Consider the following 13,469-nt stretch of genomic DNA (forward strand, 5'->3'; position numbering starts at 1 on the left):
GGCTTTCTTCACGTTCTGCTATTAAATTCATCTATTGCCGATTAGATCTGTTCCTAGTGTTGTTATCACAGCGTTGTATCGATTACTCTAGTAGTTTTCTGTCTACAAGGCTACGGTAATCGGCTGCCTTATAGCCGATTTCTTTATTACAGCAAATCGGCCGATTCGCTGATAAGCTTTCTCGAGATCGGAAACTTAGCCGATCGTGATTTCTGGACCTGACACGTATTCTTCCTTGCCAATCAACAGGTCAGATTGGCTGGCACGCCGCGCGAACCGCACCAGGGCAATCACCCGAACAGGAGTTAAGTAGATTCTCCCGGGTCGTGTGTCAGACGCTGGGGATTCGGTTGACCGATTTCTAGCGCCAACATATTTATTTCTTGTGTAGGCTTTGTAAATCTTTATAAATCAAAGAAAAATGATAAAAAGATAAATCCAATTCTGTAGTGTGTGTTTCTGAGTATGGAAGCCTAGAAAAATGGTTAGGAACTTGGCATATACTTTTTAGTCACTGTTCTAGTTTACTAATTAGAATCTGCAGATAGACTTTTCTTTTTGCATAGTGATTAAACTAGAGATGATAAAAATGTGAAACCAATTGGATTAGGTCAGCAATTGGATTAGGTCAGTGGTGAAGTTTAGTTCGCAGGAAAAATATTGAACCTGGTCAGAAACAGAGAGAAGACCACTTTTTCTTTTTAGAGAAAGATAAATAGGGTGAATATATGGAAAATAGATGTCCATCTCAGAAAATTATGAAAAAATCACCCAAGCATGTACATCACCCCTGAACCCACTGGTAAAATTTCATAACTAGAGACACTGTAGATTGTGAGATAAAAATAGATAATTGCTTTCTACCTTAGGCTAACTAAGTAAGTGTAATTATTTTTTGCACCTCTTTTGGACCCTAACTTTTTACAGCTTAGTAGTGACAAGATTAGGTTGCTGGTAAAGTTTCACTTTCTTTCGTCGCTGTTTAGTTAGTCAAATGAATTTTGGACACTTTCTTTCGTTGCTGTTTAGTTAGTCAAATGAATTTTGGAAGATGGACCTTACTTAAACGAGTTAAGGAATCCTTTAGTAAGAAAAAGGATAACGAGTTAAGGAATCCTTTAGTAAGAAAAAGGATAAAGAGGCTATATTGGAAGAGGCACAAAGTAAGAAAAAGGATAACGAGTTAAGGAATCCTTTAGTAAGAAAAAGTATAAAGAGGCGAGGCACAAAAGAATGTTCAGAAATAGAATAACTTTCCGATCTAAAGTTAATAACCTTAAGTTGTATATATGAACCTAATCACCATCAAGTTAGGCTGAGCCTATAAATCATAAAACGTGTATTTCCGGCAAAGTCGAGCTAAGCATCGAGATAAGTTTTGTATATATGAACGTAATCACCATCAAGTTAGGCCGAGCCTATAAATCATAAAACGTGTATTTCCGGCAAAGTCGAGCTAAGCATCGAGATAAGTTTATTTAGTAGTATGTTGAAGTTTACATTACAATAATATATGAGATGCCATTATATATGAGATGCCATTCAGATCCTTAAACTAATTTCAAGTTTTGCATTGCATATCATGTAGAATTGAACCTAGCCGACGGCACCTACGAGCTCCACCCAGTCCAGGAGGAGGAGGAGGCCGCTGCTGACTGGGACTCGCTAACTTCAGCTGAGACTTGCTAACTTCAGCCGAGGGGGACTTGCTAACTTCAGTCGAGAAACTTCAGCTGAGACTTGCTAACTTCAGCCGAGGGGGACTTGCTAACTTCAGTCGAGAACGAAGGAAAGCTCCGGAGCATAAATTCCTATCTTTAAATGTTTGCAATACAATTAATTACCTAGATTCTGCATTTACGTTTTATAGTTTAAATGTTTGCAATACAATTAATTGCCTAGATTCTGCATTTACGTTTTATAGGAGTTGCAATGAAACCTTAGATGCATGAACATAATATCCTTGATCGAATATAATACCCTTGATCTGAACACTAGTATGATAGGCCGAGTAGTTGCAATGCTTAATAGGATTCAGTAAAAGTCGAGTGATTGCATGTCACTCGTGAGGTATAGGAGTTGATTGCTTTACTTATGTTACAACTATAAGTTACAACTATAAGGATGACGGACGGGGCAGGGCTTGTGAACTGTTTTTGTGGTCGGTGGATTGCCCCGTTTGTTTACATGAAATTGGACTAAGGTCGAGATGTGATAGTGTTCGTGATCAAGTGTTTGAAAGTACTAATCTCATACTTAATATGGGACAGGGAAGCCTAGTACCTAATTGAATCGGGACATGAGCGGATCGCCCCACTATTTCTGGAAACTGTGTTTTCCCCTGGTGCACCACGTGGTGACAAGTGCGGTCACAGTACGGCAGAGGTCGGGACTGTGGATCCTTATACCAAGGGCAATGGACCCGACACGGGTCCGGGGATTGATGGGGATGGATGACAGATGATGCGGTCACTTGTGGCACGCGGATGTCGTGAGATTAGGTTCGCCATGTATGTTTAATAAATTTGAATTATTCGTCTGCCTCTCATAGTTTGGGACTGCTTGATCGCTATGCTACACTGAGTAAAAATGGAATATGATGATGATCTAATATTGTTGCTTGTCATTAATTGCTTGGAAAACTATGCTTGTTCCGTATAGTTGCAAATTTAGACTGGTAAATGAATGTAGAACTTATGGCTAAAATGTTGAAAGTAAGGACCTACACTAGTCGCTTTTGGCAAAACAAACTCCTCTAGCCAAAATGCTTGCATATTTAGTGGTTGGTGGTTTAGTATTACCGGTCGGTTAAGTCTTGTTGAGCGTAGTCGCTTAGCCTTACTTGTGGCACTTCTTTTCAGGTTTTGTTGCTGATGAGTTTGTTGCAAGTGTTACTTAGCTGTCCCAGTTTCTCCCAGGATGGACGGTCGAGTGGGATTCCGCCTCTGACGGTGATGGCAGGAACCCTTGATGTCATGTTTGGCTTCGGCATGATATCGCGTGACGCCGACTAGTTTCCACTTGTTTCTTTTTGTTTCCACTGTTTGCAACTCTGCAACTATGTTTGAATTTCGAACTTATGTTGTAATAAATTGTTGCACGAAGTTTATTTCAGTTGGACTGTTGTATCTCTATAACCACTCACCTTCGTGTGAGCCTTGCTTTCTCGATCCTGTGTAAGTGGTTTTATCGGAAGAAATCCGACAGACAACCGAGTTAACTCGTTTAAAGTATATGATCGCATATTAAGAGACTTATGTGTGCTTTAGCCAAGTTAATTTGGGCGGTTCCGCCACAACCACCATCATGGCCTCTACAGAGGTGGGGAATGGATTTGGTAGGCCCACTCCCAACAGCCCAGGGCAATCACAAGTTTGCAGCTGTCGCTATGGATTACTTCACGAAGTAGATTGAAGCCAAACCATTAGCAACGATAACCTCAGCTTTGGTACAAAAGTTCTACTGGCAAAACATTGTCTGCAGATTCGGAGTGCCAAGGAAGCTAACTGTGGATAATGGCAAGCAGTTCGACTGCATCGACTTCAAAGAATTTTGTTCCAGCCTTGGGACGAAGGTCAAATTCTCCTCAGTTTACCATCCACAATCAAATGGTGCAGTAGAAAGAGCAAATGGGTTAATCTTCTCGGCAATCAAGAAGTGCCTATTTGATCAAAAGAAGGGAAAATGGGTACATGAGCTCCCAAAGGTAATCTGGTTGCACAACACTACCGAATCCTGAGCTAAAGGCTTCACACCATTCAAGCTATTTTTTGGCTCCGAAGCTGTGACACCAGAAGCAATCAAGAACACCAGTCTAAGAATCTTGTATACCAAGGATATCCAAGATGCCATCAAAGTCGAAAAGGACATGATCTAGCTCGACATAATTCAAGCTTCGGACAACATTGATAAGTATCAAAATGAAACCAGAAAATAGAGAGACAAGAAAGTGGTGCAAAGAGAAATCAAAGTTGGTGACCTCATCATAAAAAGAAAGAAAAATTGGGAAAGCCCCGGCAAATTGCAGGAGGCATGGGAGAGACCATACATTGTTACAAAAAGTAACAGGCCAGGTTGATTCCATATGGCAGACCATCATGGCACGGAGTTACCGCATTCCTGGAACATAGACAACCTACGAAAGTACTACCCATAAAAATCGAGTCACCTTCGGCTCGTGGAACTATAAACAACACCGAAGTTGACAATTTTATTCTTTTCGCATTTATTTTTCATGTTATAGAGCTTAGACTGTACTCTTTTTCTTGCTAGGGGGGTTCCATTTTGGAGGCAAGATTTTTAATGGGGCAGATCCATGTACAATTTTCATTACATAATAAAGCAAAGTTCCCCCTATGACCGCACAGAGTGCAACAACAAGTTGTGGGAGCTCGCGCTTTCATGCGGAGGAGAAACATATGTTTCCATCACAGAGTGCAACAACAAGTTGCGGGACCTCACGCTTTCATGCGGAGGAGAAAAATAAGTTTCCATGACAGTGCAACAACAAGTTGCGTGACCTCGCGCTTTCATGCGGAGGAGAAAAGAAGTTTCCATGACAATGCAACAACAAGTTCAGGAACCGCACGCTTTCGTGCTAAGGAAAAAATGTGTTTCCACGGCACAGCGCATTAACAAAGTCACGTACCTTCGCGTTTCTAAACGGAAGGCAGTAATATAAGCCTATATATATAGCAGGCTACGTAGTACACTACAAGGCGCACTACGAGCGCAAAGTATGTACCTCTCACACCCTCTATTCTCAAAACAACAAAATTTTGCAAAATTTCTCTTTGCTCTCGGCTAGAGCTTCTTCCTTCCTTCCCTCTCCTTCTTAGCCCCTGTGTAGAAGCAAGGCCTGAGCATCAAGAAACAACATCTAGAGTACAGCAACCCCTCGAAGTCAGCGTTAACCAAATTCGCGGCTCCGGTCCTTCAGCCTCTCCCTCCTCGCGAAAGCTAGAGGGGGTGACATTTTTTGTCAGTAAAACCAGCCCTTCTGTCACCCACGAAGACACTTCGAGGTTTCGGCCTGGCGCCTCAAAGTCAAAGTCCTCATAGCCTCGCGGTACGACGACAAACAACTCCTTAACCTCCGACCGATTTTCTCCTCTCCCCGCCAAAGCTAGTGGGGGTGATGTTTTTTTTCAAAAACAAACTTCTTATCTACCTTTCGTTGGGAAAGTCGTAACCTCGGTCCAGAAGCCAGGACTTGCGCAACAATTTTACCCCGGCACTTCCTCCCTTCTAGCAAAAGCCTGAGGGGGGTGACATTTTTCTTTAGAAATTTTTCCTGTCTGCCTTTCGCAAGAAGGGATCGCAGCTTCGGCCTACCGGCCTACCCTCCCACGCGAACCCTTGAAGGGGTGTGACGTTTTTTCGAGAAATGCTAGCTACCTCTCCACCTTTCTGCGAGGACTCGCGACTTCAGCTCGGTGTTACAAAACTTGAAGGGGGTGACGTTCTTTCAAGAAGTATTGTTGTCTGACATAAACTCCCAAAGCTTGAGGTTGAAGCAACTGTAAGTTGCGATATCAACCAAACTTATGTTGACTTATCTACGTGACCTTCACAAAACGGCTTAACACGTCTAACGAAGCCTATCCGAAAGAAGAAAAATTTTCGACCCAACCTCAAAAAAGCAAAGGAACGCATGCACACAAAAGCCAAATTAAGGGCGCGTTCACTAAAATCAAATCGCGTCCACACAGGAATAATATCAAGTTACTTCGGTCTGACGACAACAAAACTCAAGCAATTTCACAACGATATTACAAGGCAGGCAAGTGTTTTGCGTCGAAAGGAAGCTAAAAAATCCCACCACCACAACATTAAAATCCATCTAAGGTGCGCCAGCTTTGTCAACGCCATCTTTGCTCTCGGCTTCGAGCTTGGCCGCCTTCTCCTTCTCTTGCTTCAATCGCTCTCTAGCAAGCTCTTGGATGTACTCCTTCCAAGAAGCAGCCCACAATTGTCTAAATATCCCTAGCTTCGTTGCCTTCACATTCCCAGTCTTCTCTCGACTGCCCAGTTCCGAAGCCGATGGGAAATCGTAGTCGTCCGCAGCAAAGTTCAAGAAGTGATCGCAGTCCTCATCCTCAAGAAATTGAAGGGTGCTATCCAAGCAGAAGGATGCTGCATAGTCGTTAAGCCCAGTTATAACCTCGGGCAGGCTCTCAAATTCGTTTTTCATCCATTCGAAAACGTCAACGACGTTACCGTCAGCTGGATAAGGATAAGGCTCTGCACCAAAAGGATGAAGCGCAGCCTTGTACTCCTCGTAAAGCTCCAAAAACTTTTCTTTCAGAATTCCTTCAGCTTTGTTGATGTACTTAGTCTTTTCTTCAAGCTCCAGACCAATAAGGTCTATACACTTTCTCTGCTCTGCGATAATATTGATGCTTTTTTCAACACTCGTGCGAAGCTTCTCTATAATCTCAACGTTGTTTGCCTGATCCCGCCTGAGCCTTTCAATCTCCTCGCGAAGTTCATCCCTTTCCAAGGTAAGCTCTTCATTACTCTTAACCACCTCCTCCAAGGTCTTCATTAGCGTGTTCTTATGCTTCGTCAGGTCTTCGTTCAGATCTTTGTATTTATCCGTAAGACCGCACAACCTCCGGTTATCGTCCTTCAGCTCTATGACTTCAGCTTCGAGAATAGACACCTTCTCAGCCTTATCTAGCAAATTCTTCGCCTCATCATCTATTCTCTCTTTCACCTCTCGCCTGGCTATCGCACAATGCACAAAATGAAAAAAGCTTTAGGCAACCAGAAAATATCCAAAAAATAATCTAAGACACCACCAGGTCAAACCTTTTGCCCGAGGGTAGCAATCATCTGCGCAAGATCACCGTCACCCAACTGCTTAGTAACCCCCTCAAATTCTGCACAAAGCCAACGGTCAAAACTTCGCTAAAAAGTTTACAATGCAGTAAATAATAGTAGGACCAGGTCAAAGATTCTTACCTTCGGAATTAAACAACCCGCCCACACCTGCGATCACATGTTCCGGCTTGCCCTTGCCAGTTAATTCCACGGGACCAGCCTCGCTTTTCTCTTCTGTGCCCGCCTAGTCTTTCTCTTCCATGCCCCCCCAGCCGGCTTCGGTGTTATCCCTTGCCACATCATCTGCTCCACCCTCAACCCTTTCAACTCGATCCAACCATGGCAGTCGTAAATTCAAAGGATTGTATGCCTCACCTGACCCCAACGCACCAGCGGCAACGACCTCCTTCCTCACCTTCGTACCAAGAGCTTCGTTGAAACTCTCCAAGGATGGAGGCAGCCTCACATCTGCAGGGTAACGTCTCACCATTAGCCTTACATGAGATTCACAATAAACTTCACCAGGAGCGGCTATAGTACTCTCCAACTCCAATAAAAATCTCTCCGAGGCCCCAATATACCTAAAAAATCTCAACCTAGGCAGATGTACAACAACATCTTTACCTCACTTCGCCGCCTCCGACAATGGGTCCTTAATAGACCTGGCAATATCATCAACCTTTCTCCTAGCTTCGGTAAGCTCCTCCAAAAGCCTCTGCTTCTCAGTTTTCTTCTCAGCTCGCGAGAAGGGCACTCCTGCCCTGCTCCCAACACCCTGCTCGCGGGGTACTTCAGGCCCTTTCCCTTTTAAGTCCTCGATCTCGGCCCGTGCTTCGGTAACCCCAGTGACAGTCGTCATCCCTTTCAAACCAGCAGCTGCCTTCGATTTCTTGGCCTCGCGCCTGGCCCTAGCGGCAGCAAGGGCTGCTGCGTCCACAACACCCGCGTCGTCTTGACCCACAATTTGAGAAAACCGAGGTTTCTTTGTAGCTCTCTTAACCTTCGAGGCAGCTGCGGGTGCGTCCTTTCCAGCTTCGGGAGCATCGTCCGTTGGAGGGGGTCTGGGGGAGATTAGCCTTATCATCTTAGGAGCGTTGTGTGAGGGACCTTGGGTAACTTTTTCCTTTTTCTTTTGTGACTCAAGAGCGCTCGTTTTCACCCTTGCCCTTGCGGCCTCTAGAGTGGAACTAGAGCGCCCGGCACCCCCAGAAGAACTCTCCCTTTTCCTTTTCTCCTTCCGCTGCTGCCCAGGCCACGGGCCTTTTTCCCCTCAAGTAACGGTCACGGAGGCAACTCGATGTTAAGGCTTTCCAACACCCGATTCACGCGAAGCCCGTGCTTAATCACCAATTTAAAGGATTTTATCTCTGGCTCAAAAACAGGCCCTATGATGTCAATAGCGCGCCTCTTGACACTCTCGACGTATAGGTTCGGTGCAAAGTCCTCGGGTAGCTCTTTAACATCAATACAGGGATAAGGCAGGGGACTGCTCCTCCAGGGCACCACCCTAAGCTCCACTTCAAGCGGCCCCAGCCAGCCGTAAGCGGCCACTTGTTTGCCGCGACATACTCTTCCACCAAGTCCCTTCCGAACACAGAGCCCGAAACTACCATGAAGGCACCCTCGCACTTCTTAACCATTTTAGAGCGCACGATTGGTGGAGTTGTCGCAACGTCCATGGGGGTTATGGTCGTGTGAAAGGGAAATATCACTTGCATTGCCCGCTTGCAGCATCCTTCATCTCCACCCTAACGTAAAACCAGTGGTTTAACCAATCATTGTCCCACCTGTTCTTCTGAGCGAAGGAAAGCTGAATCCTGTCCAGACCTTGTTTATCATTCTTTCTCTGGGTTTTAAACGTACAGCAACCAAAATGGTTCTCGAACCAAAATGGTTCTCGAAGGTTCCAGACATGTTTTCAAAAACAACTTTCTTCTTCTGCACATGCAACTCGAACAGCTGCATGAAGCCATCCACATCAACAACGTCATTGAAGGTGTGCTGAACCTAGTAGAACTTCAATAGCACCACAAAGGAATTAGGGGTTAGGTGATGTAGCTTGGCCTAGTATCGATTCAAAATGTCTGGCAAAGACGGATCGAAAGGAAACCTCAACCCCACAGTAAAAAAGTCCCTGAAAACAACAGCTTCGCCATATTTTGGCATCGGGATGGCCTCATTTTCGTGCGCTCTGCCAACACCCTTTGAAAAGAAACCCTTCTCAACATACAGCTCTATGCACTTGTCGGTCACCAGCGACCGCCCGAAGTGCGTCGTGGGAACGCACACCGTCTTGATGAGCACAAGCTCGCTCACATCTGCATCAACACCACCAAGATCCACGCCACTATCACCATCATCCCTGCCATCAGCCTCGTCACCATCCGAGGTAAAATCTGACAAATCACTGCTTGACGAGCCTCCGTCACCGGCAGCAAGGTCCACAGCTTCGAGAGAAGACCTCATCACCTAACCCTCCTCGGAAACTCCCTCGATATCGATGTCCTCGGCCGACTTAGACGGACCAGCCTCAGCGCGGGACTCGGCTTCGGCAGCAAGCTCCTCCATAGTCTTCGGTCGAGCAGTCTGCATGATGCGAGCCAGCTTCACAAGGCAAAAACACAGCTCGTTAATACAACAATAAAAAAGGTTAAAAAATTATAAGCAAGGAGCGTTACCTTTGGAACGCAAGAAAACGGCAAGGCCAACACTAAAAAAGAATTAGACTTCGGCAGGAGAATCAACGAGCGCAAGGCGATTGCAAACAAAGTGTGTGATAGCCTTGAGCGCATGGGTGAAAGAGACCGTCACCTCCCCTTTTATAGGCACAGTACAAGGCACGAAATGACGCCTGTAACCACACACCCGGATGTGAAAGGTCCTGCAGTAAAAACCCACCACATCAGCTCGAAAAGGTAACCGTTGGCTTGATTCACACCGACGCTCGAGGGTGACGTTTTTTGGGCAGAGATCTCTAAATTCGTGGGTTCAGTGGCCGGTGCCTAACCTCGCCCACGAGGGGCTACTGTTGGGGATTGCCCAATAGCACGGTCACCCTCGAGGTCACCCCGGATCGAACAACACTGCAAGTCCCTGCAGAACGCCCAGCTTCGGAGGCAAGTTCCTAGCTTCGGGCGCGTCACGAAGAGCAGGCGTCCCATAAGGCGAGGTCGAGTCCGAAGGTAAAATGAGTATATTTTCCTAACCTGGTAACATCGCCCTATCATCATTCTGTGCAGTAGTGAAGGAGGCACTACTGAAGCTAAGCGAGCTTGGGGAGTGGTTGAGGACAACGCTACACCCGAAGCTCACCTAGATCGCCCGCTCCGAAGAGGAAGGCACAAGAGGAAGCTCGAAGCTGAAACGTGGAGTGCGTGCAACCTCGAGGCAACCAAGATGACCGAAGCTGTATTAAGCTTTGGGTGCAAAGCTGAGGAGCGCGATGACGTGAACTACAGGGAATCGCAAATCATGGAGCTCTGTGAGAGCGCAAATCACGGGGATGTCAGGCTGCAAGAAAAACGTGATCCTCGAATGACCAAAATGTAAAGAATATGCTGAGAATGAAGTAGTTGAGTGAGGGCAAATTTGTAATGCGTGAAGGTCCTCCAGACATTATAAAAGGGGGGCCTCACCCCGGTGTAAATTTTCACGCTCAACATTTATTGAAGTGACGGTTTGCATTCCATTTTGGTGGGTCAACCTCATTGAGTCTTGACTTCGCAAGGAGTTGAGACCCAACAAGGCATACTGGTATTTCCTCAAGACGCTTACATTCGGAAGCATGGATACTGAGATGCACCCAAGGCTCACGCACCTGGCCATAGACATAGCTAAGACGACACTGGGATGAAGGGGCCACCTTAGCGCAAACATTATTGCTCATTTGCTAAAGGATAACTTTGACGTCAAATTTTGGTCTGAGTTGCTTGCCTTCTTGAGACGGTATTCTTAGAAGCTTGTCTCCAAATTTGGTGGACATCCATTTGATAGTCCAAACCAAAACAGACCTGTACTATTTGGGAGAATGTCTACGCCATCTGAATTGAAGATATTGTGCTTTATCATCGGTGTCAACACCCTTCAGAAGAGGAGATTCCAAAGATAAAATTCCAAGATGTACTATGTGGGAGCGTGATGCCTCGTGGGAAATTTGATGTCCTAGCATGGAGGTCTAGGATACCTCCTTACTATAGCTATGTCCATACTTGTGAGATTGAAGGGTCAAAAACTAGAGCTGTGAAGAGGAATCGTTCTATGAAAAATGGAGTAACAAATTGTAAGTTTCTTGACTGCTAGTCTCATGCAGAAAAGATACATGAATGTGTTTCGTAGGGTGTCACAAATCCTGGGAGAATGGCTACACCTTCTGAAGATTCCGTGTTTTATCATCCGGGTCAAACGCTTTTCAGATGAGGAGGTTCATATTTCAGAATATTAGATTCCAAGATGTAACTATAGTACTACCTAGTCATCAAAGTCCTTTAGTATTATATTTTCATGAGATCTAATGAATTTCTTGTCGTTGCCTTTCCTCCATTTTTTTCAGTATGGACAAAGATATGGTAAGGAGGTATCCTAGACCTCCATGCTAGGACATCAAATTTCCCACGAGGCATCACGCTCCCACATAGTACATCTTGGAATTTTATCTTTGGAATCTCCTCTTCCGAAGTGTGTTGACACCGATGATGATCAAGCACAATATCTTCAGATGGCGTAGACATTCTCCCAAATAGTACAGGTCTGTTTTGGTTTGGACTATCAAATGGATGCCAACCAAATTGGGAGACAAGCTTCTGAGAATACCGTCTGAAGAAGGCAAGCAACTCAGACCAAAATTTGACGTCAAAGTTATCCTTTAGCAAATCAGCAATAATGTTTGCGCTAAGAAGGTGGGCCCTTCGTAACAGTGTCGTCTTAGCTATCTCCATGGCCAGGTGCGTGAGCCATGGGTGCATCTCAGGATCCATGCTTCCGAATGCAAGCGTCTTGAAGAAATACCAGTATGCCTCACGGGGGAGAAACTTTAGAGTCAAAGCCCGTGTTGTTCCAAACTTTAAAATACTGTCAAACCGGCTTGTAACTATGATTTTACTACCTCTTGGCGCATACCTTTTAGAGGCAGAATACAGCCTACCCCATGCCTCTTCATTAATAAGATCCCAAATTAGCTCAATAACAACAAGCAATCTTGCCTCCAAGTTCGATTCAGACACACGATATTGATGTTTTAGTTCACATTCATCTCTAAAAGTAGCTAGCTCATCATGTGTGAAAGTCTGGATGTGGAAGAACAAGATTTCTGAGAAATGTGCACCTACTCTTTCATCCTTGCAAACATGAGCGACAAGGGTGCTCTTGCCAACAAATCTTTGTCCGATAATTGGAAGGACCTCCAATTCTTCAAACCCATGAGATTGTGTGCACAACAGGAAATTGATGACAAGTTGTGCTTCCATCTGGCGGCCAAACATGCAGTTTCCCAGCTGGAGATGCATGCTGTAAGGTTGGCGCGCGGTACATGCGAGGATGGCTTGACAAGAACAGGACGAGCTCATTCACATCAAGGATCATGGAGCTCAAATTATCAAGTGCCCCTTGCAGATCTTTGAAAGTCTTATTAGCACCTCTACTGGAGAGGGACCGTGCAGAATTTACTTTGGACAAAGATGAAGAGCGACTCACACCCTGATTATTGGCGTCCTCCTCGTCTTGGTGAAGTTGGCATCTGAAGGTGTCGAGCACATAATGGCTCCAGTGCACGGCATCTCTCAGCATGACCAGCTGGAGGAGCATAGCTTGGTTTGTGATGTGCCGCCCCTTTGCCTCGTCGATGATGACTTGTGCCCGAAGCAGGACCCTGCGGAGGCGATCCTCCAAGTCAAGTGTTGTCGGCTTGGAGAGTTTGCTAATGAAGAAATTTATGGATCTAGTGGTCAGCTCACCAAGGATTGCAGAAATAAAACTCTCCATTCTCTCTCTAGAGTGGGATGAAATGGTAGAGATGTATCAAGAAAAACTCTAGAGTGGTTTCTTTTTTATGGAACAGGAGGTGTTACCCCCTACTGGTTATGTATATATTATAGGTAAGAGTGGTTACTAGTTCAAGTCATGCAGGTCAGTCCAGTTCAATAGTCCATGCACATGTGTTGACTGTATTCTTCCTGATTGACAAGCACTGAATGCGTTTTTTCCCAGCTCCATTTTTCCTTCCAGCTTTCCTAAGGGGCACTGAGATAGAAACAAGTGTCAAGTCTCGTACCAGTTAAAGTGGTACAAAGTCGATGATGCACAAAGAAGACTAGTAAAGCATTAGAAAAATTGTGTTGACTGAAGCATTGGTTTTGCCATTTTACCAGATAACAATCATGTACACCATGAATTTCAGGTTAGAAGCAGACCATATAAGCCAATGTTTCTTTTAGTCTTCTAATACGACTATATGTGAGTGAAGCATGGTCAAAGAAAAAAATGGTGGTCAGTTTCAAGGCCACGGCACAGGGATGTAAAGCCAACCATACTGCTTTGTTAAACTGAACTGGTTAATAGAGATTCAGTGCTAATCTCTATATTGTGCCAAATTATCTGATGCATGTAAAACCAACCATAGTACTGCTCTATTAAGCTGAAATGCTGAAATG

At 45.0% G+C, this 13,469-nt stretch overlaps 1 long non-coding RNA gene and 1 pseudogene across 1 annotated transcript; both read right to left on the bottom strand.

The window, feature by feature from the left end:
* Positions 1 to 5,615: 5,615 nt before the first annotated feature.
* LOC140221783 (uncharacterized) lies at positions 5,616 to 8,072 on the bottom strand. Its single transcript, XR_011897465.1, has 4 exons — positions 7,450 to 8,072; positions 6,967 to 7,293; positions 6,814 to 6,884; positions 5,616 to 6,729 (listed from the first exon to the last, which is right to left on the bottom strand). It is a non-coding gene; the product is annotated as an uncharacterized lncRNA (long non-coding RNA).
* A 2,961-nt stretch (positions 8,073 to 11,033) lies between these two features.
* LOC117846145 (uncharacterized) lies at positions 11,034 to 12,857 on the bottom strand (annotated as a pseudogene).
* Between the last annotated feature and the right edge of the window lie 612 nt (positions 12,858 to 13,469).

The sequence above is a fragment of the Setaria viridis genome, chromosome 2 (genome assembly GCF_005286985.2).
Source record: "Setaria viridis chromosome 2, Setaria_viridis_v4.0, whole genome shotgun sequence".
In the NCBI taxonomy this organism is placed as follows: Eukaryota; Viridiplantae; Streptophyta; class Magnoliopsida; order Poales; family Poaceae; genus Setaria; species Setaria viridis.